Source organism: Sipha flava, unplaced genomic scaffold (genome assembly GCF_003268045.1).
Source record: "Sipha flava isolate LNK unplaced genomic scaffold, YSA_version1 566_pilon_pilon, whole genome shotgun sequence".
NCBI classification, from domain to species: domain Eukaryota; kingdom Metazoa; phylum Arthropoda; class Insecta; order Hemiptera; family Aphididae; genus Sipha; species Sipha flava.
This window is the reverse complement of record NW_020273547.1, coordinates 1,965-13,234: the sequence shown is the minus strand read 5'-3', so window position 1 is coordinate 13,234 and position 11,270 is coordinate 1,965.

Below are 11,270 nucleotides of genomic sequence, written 5' to 3'. Positions count from 1 at the left end.
ACTACTTTTTAAAATTAAGTTTATTCGTGTAGATGTTCAATATTGTTATCATATATGTTTTATAGTTGTTATCAACAGAATAATAATAGAAATGATAAATGTAAAATTGCACGAAATACTGTCTTCTGACACCTGTTACCGTCGCACTGTCGCAGTTCAAAATGCATGTGACATATTGTTATAGATTATTATTTTTCTTTAATGGTTTGAATCTGACTTTTTAGATTATATGATCCAACATTTTAATGACATATTAATAATTTTAACTTATTTTGTGTATTAACATACAATTACTGATGAAACTATAATAGATTTGTATGTCACAATATATTCCATACATTTAGAAGTATACAAATATTATGTCCACATAGTTCTATGTAGATAAGTATCTATTTACAACGAAATTAATTTTTAGTCAATTAGTTGGTAAAGTTTTATCAACAGTAAAAGCTTAATAAATATAAATTTGGAATCATACTATTCCATATATACATGGACACTAAAATATTCTACGTAAGCTTTTAACCTTGAACTATTCACTATTGTTAGTCACGGAGTGTATAAACATTCCGACTAGTGATGAGCAGAAGAGACTAATTTTTACCGACTTAAATTTTATTATTCGACTAATTTTATTATTTGACTAATTTTATTATTCGACTAATTTTTATTCGATTAACCATTAACTACATGTACCTTTTTATGACTCATTTTGGTAATATTAAAAATATTTACTAACTTGAGCATGAACTTCATTAAAATTATAAGATAGAGAAAATATTAAAACATAACTAATAATATAAACCATTAACATAGTCCATAAAATAATGCTTATAATATTACTAATATAAAAGTTATTATGTACCTATCAGTGGCGTACATAGAATATATTTTCGGGAGGGGCTACTATAGACAGAGTTAAATTACCACTGCTATCTAAGAATTACTAATAAGACACAGTAGGTACTTATCTACATTTCATTTACAGATTTCCCAAAACGATTTGACGTTGGACGCAAATTCTAAATAAGCATAAAGCACCATTAAAATACGAGTATAACATACGTTTAAAATAATTTTTAAGGTTTTTAAAAAATTCGGGAGGGGGCGTAGCTCACTAGGCACCACCCCTATATACACTATTGTTATGAATATGATGTATATTAAATAAATGTAGTCAGTGACATCCTGAGGATTTTTAGGAACGGGGACAAATTAATTCGAAGGCCCCTTCTATCATCACATTATTATACGTATGAATATGATAAAAAATACACACCAAGTTTGCAAAACATTGGTAAATAGTTTTCCAAACTTCAACCAATCAAGGTTATTTAAATATATCGATACAATGAATTAATTTTTAACAACTTTTCAACAATGCATTATTAGTTCCTACATTTAATAGAAATTAAATTTATTCCTAGATAATTTGTATATACTTGATTGGATACTTACGATAATGAATTTCTACGTAAATTTGGACAAAATTGTCAATATTCACTCTCTGACAGGGCCGTAGGAACCATATATTGTGCCCGCGGCGAAATTTTAAAATTTGCCCTTAAGTATTTTATTTAAAAAAAACTCATTAAAAAACTGAATATTTTTTATAAACGCATATATAATTATGTAAGCATTTGTTAATTTTATTTAAATCAATAACTTATTAAAATATAAATATACATAATATTTATAAGTAGGTAGGTATATAGATATTACATAATAATATTTATAAGTTAAATAAGTAAATACATAAATACATAATATTACTTTTACTTATAATTTTTTTTTAATTTTTAATTTTTTATTTTAATATTATAGCAAGACAATTAATAATAGTTTATATAACAAGTGGATATAAATAAATTAATAAAATAGGATTACATATTTATATAACATATTATACCATATTTATATTTATACCACATATTATTTCCTAAGGCAATATCAATTATTTTACTAAAATGTACTGATATTTGGGACTTATTGGAAACGGTGGTTTGCATAATTACAGAAAAATGGATGTAGCCAATAATATAAATAAGTTAATATAATATACAGTTCGAAAAGTAATTAGTATGTTCACCAGAGGCGTACCCAAGGAGGGGGATTTTGGGTTTGGAACCCCCCATTGAAATTTCAACGTTTACATTTTTTACGCGATTCAAATTACATTTAATAAAACTTAAAATAAAATAGTAATGATGAATGTACAGTGGTGGACAAAATTCCGTCGTCCGCCGACTTACTGCGGAAGAGTGCCCGTTCATTGGAGACACCCGCCGATAGTAATTTTTTTATTTTTCACATAACTTGAACACAGTTTTAATACGAATTCGTTTGGCACGATACAGGTTGTTGTTGGACGAATGCACAGTACACCAAAACGTTTTGGTCGAACCATAGATACTTTTTGCACTTGGCTGATTGTCCTGTGTTCTCTGAACTGAGCGCAAACGTGATATTCGATGCAGGCGGCGATCAACAGCAGATTCGAGCCGAAGACGCCACTGAGCATAAAATTTCGACGGGGACTGCTACGCCAATAACCGTGACCCCAACGAGTAACGACCACCGCGGGGAACCAAAGTTTGACTAAGGGACTTGTCATTCGAAACTTTCTCATCTCATGGTCGATAGTTGTTGGTTTCTTTGTTTTCTAAGCTGTCGCACAAATGTTACTAATTATTTTAAATTGTGTTATGATGAAAAAATGATACAATATTTGTCTACAGAATTTTCAACTTTACGAATTATTTTACAAACAAAATAAGTAAAAATACTAAGTTCTCTTATATTTTCAAAGTAAATCTTCCTTTTGCTCTTAAGTTATAAATAATTCTTGTTTTAAATATTTGTTTTCGATAGTTTGACTAATAATATTTGATATATATATTTTTGTATTCGAAATTTATTCAAAGGTTGTAAAACGATAACTATGGTTTTTGATTTTTACCAGTTACAACAATCAATTTCAATAATAAATATTATATTATTTAATTATTCTAAAACTTTCTTCCGTAGCTAAAACTAATAACATTTTTATAATTTCTAAAGTTTCGATTGAAAACTGAGTGAAATTAAATAATTTTCTGTATAAATTATACTCCTTAATTCTCCGTCCATTCTTCAAAAATTGTTTTACCGTTAAACCATTTGTCTGGTGTTATATTTACAGTGGCGCAACTAGGGGTGGGGTTTGGGGATTGTAGCCCCTCCCTTCCCAGGAAATTTTTCTAAGATTTTTACAAATTCTACGTAGGAAAAAAAATGGTTTATCTTGAACACGCGAAACGGTTGATTTATATGAAATATCAATATTATTCGTAATAGCTAACAATAATAACGTGATGATATGGAACGTTTTGTAACGTTCCGATCTACTTTAAAATATCTATAAACTTGCTATTACGATTTATTGATAATTGATTGTATAATATTTTTTTTTGTGATATCACAATATTGAATAGAAGTTAAATATTTTAATTTGTAATTTAAATATTTTACTCATAAACCTAACTTAATCATACTTCCTTATCTCCACCAAACACATGCAGAAAATGCTTATTTTTTTCCAAATTCACATGTATGATGACTTACTATTTTTCGGCATACTGTATTTTTTTTTTTTTTAATAAAAGAAAAAATTTTAAAAAATACAGTTAAGATTGTTTATTATTTCAATATTCAGAAGAAGCGGTGTTTAAATTTAGTTGCCAATGGGGTTACATGAAAAGAGTTGAAAACCACTTGTATCTTATCTATATATAAACTTAAAATATTGCCATAATTGCTTAAATAATTACTTATTATTATAATTTAATTTATTTATTTCATAATTGTAATACGTATACTGACTACCAACCGAAGCACGAAATAAAGCCACCTGACAAATAGCCACTCGACAAAAAAGCCATTCGACAATACATTATCTTCATGATCTGACAAAATGTCTCCCGCCAAAAACCATCGTACTACACTAACAACCTTACATTTGGGTACGATAATTCTCAATTATTCTCATTATTTTTGTATTTATTTTGTCAAAAAGTCACCGAAATGAATTACCTATTATCTAAATGAATTATTTTTTTTAGCGTTACATTTGAAATACTAGTTATAAAATTATTTCGTATACCTACTTCGTAAATCGTATATAGCACTTATATTAAACTAGTTTTAACAATGCTTTGTACGAAATAAGAGTTTATTTGGCATAGTTAATGGTGTCATGAACACGCTTAGGTATCCAAATACAATTACTATAAATCACAACACGAGGAGATTCAAAAGTATTTAAATATTATTATGATGTAAAATTAAACTAGAATATAAATGTTGATGGTTCTAAGTAACGTTATTTCTCTGAGGCTTTACTGTCCAGGGTCGTTTCCCTTTTCATTATATATATATATATAAACATTTTTTAGTATTGTATAATGACTTTAAATTGCACTATCTAACTTTTTAGCCACAGTGAAATAAGATTTCAAAGGATAGAATACCGGTTCAGAACAAGTTCAAAAGACTCCATCAAACTTGGATTACCGAAAGTTTTTTATAAAATAATTATAAGGACTTTAATATTTTGATAAAAGGCCCTTTAAAAAAATTTTTCCAGAAAATTTTAGTTTGCCAGGCTGGACTTATAAGATATTATAACTAGGTATTTTTTCCTTTTAATGTTTTTACAGGAATATTTTTATTAATTATTACAATAACTTTGTAAGTTAAATTGTCACTATAAACAATACCTGCAGAATGCTATGTTTGTACCTACAATCTACATTATAGTAAGGTAAATGTCAATACATTTAGTAAAACATTCCTACTTGAACTATATTATGTAAATAGTAATAACATAAATAATTTTAAATAACATAACTTTCTCAAAATGATAAGAATTTATCTAATATTACAAAAATATTTTTTTAGTTTCTTATAGAAATATTTAGTTAAGATTATATGATGACTGGTGTTGGTATTAAACACAACATATGTATAAAAACAAATACCTATATTCTGTACTAATAAAATGTTGAAGAATAACTAAAAATAGTATAGAATACCTTTCATTAGTATTTGAATAAATGGTATCCTCAAATGCTAATTTGGTTATGAATTTCGTTAAAGTTATTATACAACACATTACGTACCTGTTTAATGTATTGTAAAAAATAGTTTTTGTTTAAAGTATTTACTAAAGACTTGTTCATAAAGTTAATGGAAAACTTTTATCCAAGTAGGTACTTTATAACTCAGCAATAAATTCAAACACAATCAGTTTGCTTCTGTTCGACAACGATTTTGAATGTCAAGTCATCGACTTATTCTTGTTCGAATAATAATTGTATCTAAAACCATCACTAAAAAAATAGAAATAGCTATGTTAAAATAAATAAATAAAATAGATAGGTGTGAAATTATAGTCTATAGTAATTTTGAAATAACTAAGCACTTACCAGCATTCTAGTTATAACAGATATCAAATGTGTATACCTTTCTTATATACGTACCTTAATATGTAACATAATTTTTATTTATGCTCTAATTTATTTTTGATTTATGATATTTAACTTTAGAAATTATTAAAAAAATATTTTAACCCACGATTTTATTATTGTATGTTAAAATGTAATTGGTATTTACTTATTTCAAAATTAATAGTAATAAAAAAATTAATTAATATTAATAATAAATTAATATTTTACACGTTAATTTATACTTGTATTGTTTAATTATCATTTAAATTCTTATTCAATATAAAAATATTTTGGGGGGGGGGAAATCCCTCTCGTTGAAGACCACTGATCTAGAGCTTTATTAAAGGTGTTCCAGTCTGCTTTTTGAAAGTTATATCCTCTCAAAAATGGAGTGTCACATGGTTTGATTACTGCTGTAACTTTGCACAGTATGGGTCGGTGCTGCGTGCGTAGTATGGGTCTTCCAATTTCCTTTGTACATTGTGGAACTATCATATCGCTTACAAATATTATTCAGAATTATAGTCTTTTTTCCATCTACCACTGTTGAATGATGGTGGCAGTTTTGGGTCATGGATTAATGTTAACCTATTGGACTCTGTCTAAACCTTGATCTGATCGCCAATGCTATCTATTTTGTCGTAGCCTCAGTTGGTATGGTGGATATTAAAATTTCCTATGACAATGTGTATGTTTTTAGTATCAAAATTAACTGATTTCTCGAATGCAAATGTTGAATTAAGAGGTTTGTAGATAGAGGTCACAGTGCATTTCCCAACTTCTATAGTGAGAATCTCAATGTCATCTATCTCTGTTATTTGACTTGACGTTACATCGATTGAAGTACAAACAAATATAGCACTTCCATAGTTCCTGTGTGGACGTATTGCAACGAGCTTCATCCCATTGATTTTTGGATTATTCATCTCTTCACTTCTGTGTATTTCTTGCACATATAGAACGTTATATGAGTTTTCTTTACATAAGCCAGGAAAACAGTTCTTCCTTATTTGGATTTATGCCCTCAATGTTGCATGAGGCGATCATCAGTATTGGCCCTGAAAAGGGTCGTTTTATATTTTGTTTTGTAGAGATCATATATGTCTGGGTTTGGAAAAATTAGCCGTTAAAAACATTGCTTGGGGTACATTGCGTAGAGGTTTTTTCCTTGTACCCCGATTACTTTTAATATAAAAGCTGAATTGTCATTCGACTTTACAAAAACATTTCGAATGCTTAGTATATGTTTACAATAATAGTCTGTTTTATCTAAACACGTCTCCCAACGAATAGTTATAGGTTCAGATGGTAGCAGTGACTTATAGAGGGGGGGTGCCTACTGGGCTACAGTCCTCCCGAAATGTTTCAAAAAACGTAAAAATTATTTTAAACGTTTGTTATATTTTAATGATGATCTATGCTTATTTAGAAATAATTTTATATAAAAAAAAAAATCAGAAAAATGATTTTAACCGGGTTGTATTTATTTTATTCAATTGTACTTCAATAGTTCATTAAAATTTTTTAAAATTCTCAATTTATGGTTCAATGCATATTATTAAGAACTAATTATATAATAAATAAATAAATTATAATTGTATAATACGAGAATATTTTATTTATAGCATATTTTATTATAGAAATAGTCCAGTAGATATATATTTATATATATATTAAATAATCAAGTACCACATCATATATCCTTTGTTCATAAATACAGGATTATACTTACTTTAGGAAATAAGTAAATAATGTTGAGAAAATTTGTAATGCCTTTGTCAAATAGTTTTGGGACATTCTGTAAATGTAACATCTTGTTAGTAATTCTTAGATAGCAGTGACAATTTAACTCATAGTAGTAGTAATAGTATTTTTCATAGTAGTAGTAGAATTTAACTCATAGTCCATAGTAGCCCATCGCGAAAGCATTTCTGTATATGCCACTGGGTGGTAGTAATACTTCAGAATCTTCGAATCTAATCATTCTAATAGACAAAACAAATACTGACCATTATGAAAAAAATTTATCTCTATCGTCTTTATAAGTATATAACAAATTGTTGATCTTGATTCATGAAAAATATTCACTAAATCACTTGATTTTCGATAAATCATAAAATTAAGCACTAAAAGCTTAAAATATGCTTTTAAAATCAAAAATATGCCCCTTAAACCAAAAAAAGGTCCAAAGAAACAGAAATAAAAATTTTGAGAATTTCATCAAAAATGTTATGAAATTCATTTTACACTTACTACATATACAATAAAGTTAACCAAAAAAAAATATGCAAAGGCATGAAAGTTCTTGCTTTAGCTATTAACAATAATGCGTTGCTATGACGTTTTAAAATTAAATTTTTCAACCTAACAATAGTTCGTACGAAATATTTGTCACATCAACAACGGAGTTGCAATTAAACACATACAATTTCCTACTAATCTTTTCTGAAGCCATCATTAGTTTTATTAATACTTTAAAGTTTCATATTTAAACGATTTTAATTTGTCAGTTAACTATTTTCCTAATATCGCTGATCAAAGGTTGTTTTGTCGACTTTTCAAGTAGCGGATTTAACTGTTACTGAAGATAATCTATGCAGAAATCTGTCGAGCAGATATTTCTACCAGGTAAGAACTTTAACCCTTTTCCTATCCTTTCAAGCCTACACTATAAAATATTTAAGAAAAAAAATTATTTTTAAGAAAACTGTTATATTAAGGTCAATGAGCAGGAACAATTTTGTTTTGCAATTTTTGAAAAATTTAATTATTATTATTATTATTATTATAAATTATTATAAATATAAATATATTTATAATATATAATGTAATAAATATAAATTATAGATTATTATTATTATTATTATTATTATTATTATTATTTATTATTTAATTTTATTAATTTTTTAAGTTTTATAAAGCTTATTCTTAAATGAATTATTGAAAATTGTCAGATACAAATTTTTTTTCAAACTTTTTTCATTCAAATATACTATACTCATAAGCGTGTGAAAGCCTGTATTTAAGGAGGTGCCTACAACACTTTTGGGGCTTATCAGAGCAAAACGTGTAGGTATATTTAATAAACTATAATGTATAAATAGTTAAATAAACATAAATCAAGTTTTTTATTTAATTTTGTGGTATTTAGTCTCATGAATATGTTTTCCTGAAATCTTGTATATTTTTCACAGACAGTTATAATTATTTATGATTTGCACTTTTGTATTCAATTTTAGAAGTAATATTATCATAATAAATTTTTGCACGAAATTTTGATTCTAGTTTTTTTTATTATAAAACATAATTTGTTTTTTTCGCCGAATAATTTAGTTTATTTAGCTGTGGAATCTGACATCAATTTTCGGAAGATTTTACTTCTTCGCATTTAAAATAAAAATCTTTTAGCTTTGATTGGTACGCTGAAAACATTGAAAAAAACAATTACATAATTTGCACTACAACTTTATATTCACTATAATATTTATTGGCTATTAACAATAACGCGTTGCTATGACGTTTTAAAATTAAATTTTTCAACCTAACAATAGTTCGTACGAAATATTTGTCACATCAACAACGGAGTTGCAATTAAACACATACAATTTACTACTAATCTTTTCTGAAGCCATTATTAGTTTTATTAATACTTTAAAATTTCAAATTTATACGATTTTAATTTGTCAGTTAACTATTTTCCTAATATCGCTGATCAAAGGTCGTTTTGTCGACATTTCAAGTAGCGGATTTAACTGTTATTGAAGATAATCTATGCAGAAATCTGTCGAGCAGATATTTCAACCAGGTAAGAACTTTAACCCTTTTCCTATCCTTTCAAGCCTACACTATAAAATATTTAAGAAAAAAAATTATTTTTAAGAAAACTGTTATATTAAGGTCAAATGAGCAGGAACAATTTTTTTTGCAATTTTTGAAAAATTTAATTATTATTATTATTATAAATTATTATAAATATAAATATATTTATAATATATAATGTAATAAATATAAATTATAGATTATTATTATTATTATTATTATTATTATTTATTATTTAATTTTATTAATTTTTTAAGTTTTATAAACCTTTATTTCTTTAATTCTTAAATGAATTATTGACAATTGTCATATACAAATTTTTTTTTCAAACTTTTTTCATTCAAATATACTATACTCATAAGCGTGTGAAAGCCTGTATTTAAGGATATGCCTACAATACCTTTGGGCCTTATCAGAACAAAACGTCTAGATCATAAGCGTGTGCAGACATAACTGGCAGGGTAGTCAAACATAATACATTATCATTTAATATTAAAAAAAAATTTTGATTCTAGTTTTTTTTATTATAAAACATAATTTGTTTTTTGCCGAATATTTTATTTTATTTAGTTTTGGTATCTGACATCAATTTTCGGAGGATTTTACTACTTCGCATTTAAAATAATAATCTTTTAACTTTTGATTGGTAAGCTGAACACATGGAAAAAAACAATTATATAGTTTGTACAACAACTTTATATTAACTATAATATTTATTGGCTATTAACAATAACGCGTTGCTATGACGTTTTAAAATTAAATTTTTCAACCTAACAATAGTTCGTTTATTATTTGTCACATCAACAACAGATTTGTAAGTAGACTAATACAATTTCCTTCTAATCTTTTCTGAAGCCACCATAAGTTTCATTTATACTTATAAGTTTCAAATTTATAAGATTTTAATTTGTCAGTTAACTATTTTCCCAATATCGCTGGTCAGTGGTCGATTTGTCGATTTTTCAAATAGTGAATTCGCCATTCATTGAAGATAGTCCATGCAGAAATCTGTCGGGCAGATATTTCTACCAGGTAAGAAATTTTAATTTTTTCCTACCCTTTCAAGTCTACACTTAGATAAAGAATTTCTTTTGTTATTTTTGAGAAATTTACTTTTTATTTATTATTATTATTATTTATATAATTATTATGATTTATTATTTTAAGTTTTATAAACTTTATTCTTAAATGAATTATTGACAATTGCCAGATACAAATTTTTTTCTTTAACATTTTTCATTCTAATATACTAGTAAGCGTATTTAAGTTATTACTAACCTGCATTTATGAAGTGCCTACTATAATTAAGGTTAGTTGATAATTTGTTACATAAAAAAAAAATTAGACTTATTTAATAAATATTTAAATAAACATAAATCAAATGTTTTATTCAATATTTTAGCAATTAGTTTCATGAATATGTTTTCCTGAAATATTGTATATTTTTCACAGACAATTATAATTATTTATGGTTTGTACTTTTGTAGTCAATTTTAGTTGTTATATTATCATAATAAGTTTTTACACGAAAATTTAGTTCTAGTTTTTTTATTATAAAACATAATTTATTTATTGCCGAATTAAATTTATTTTAGAATAAATTCCATTCAATTTAAGCAATATCAGTTAAAATACGAAATCATTATTCTTCGACTTAAATTTTAGGACATTTTTTTAACACCACCTGTGGGTACCCAGAGTACGGTGGGATTTTTTTTCTCTCTTAAAACCAGGCAATAAGCCCTCCATCCGGATATGTAGATGAGGTAATGCTTCGGGTGGCGGGTCGCCATAATTTGTTCTTTTAATGTCACAAATTTTTTTGAGGCAAGTACGAGACAGCACTCGCGGTTCCCCCTTATTGAGATATAGAAAAGAAATATATTTTTTTTCCCACCCTCGTTCGTAGGGCTGGGTATGCTTCACATCTAGCGTGGCGTCTTGACTAACCCCCCCCCCCCCCCC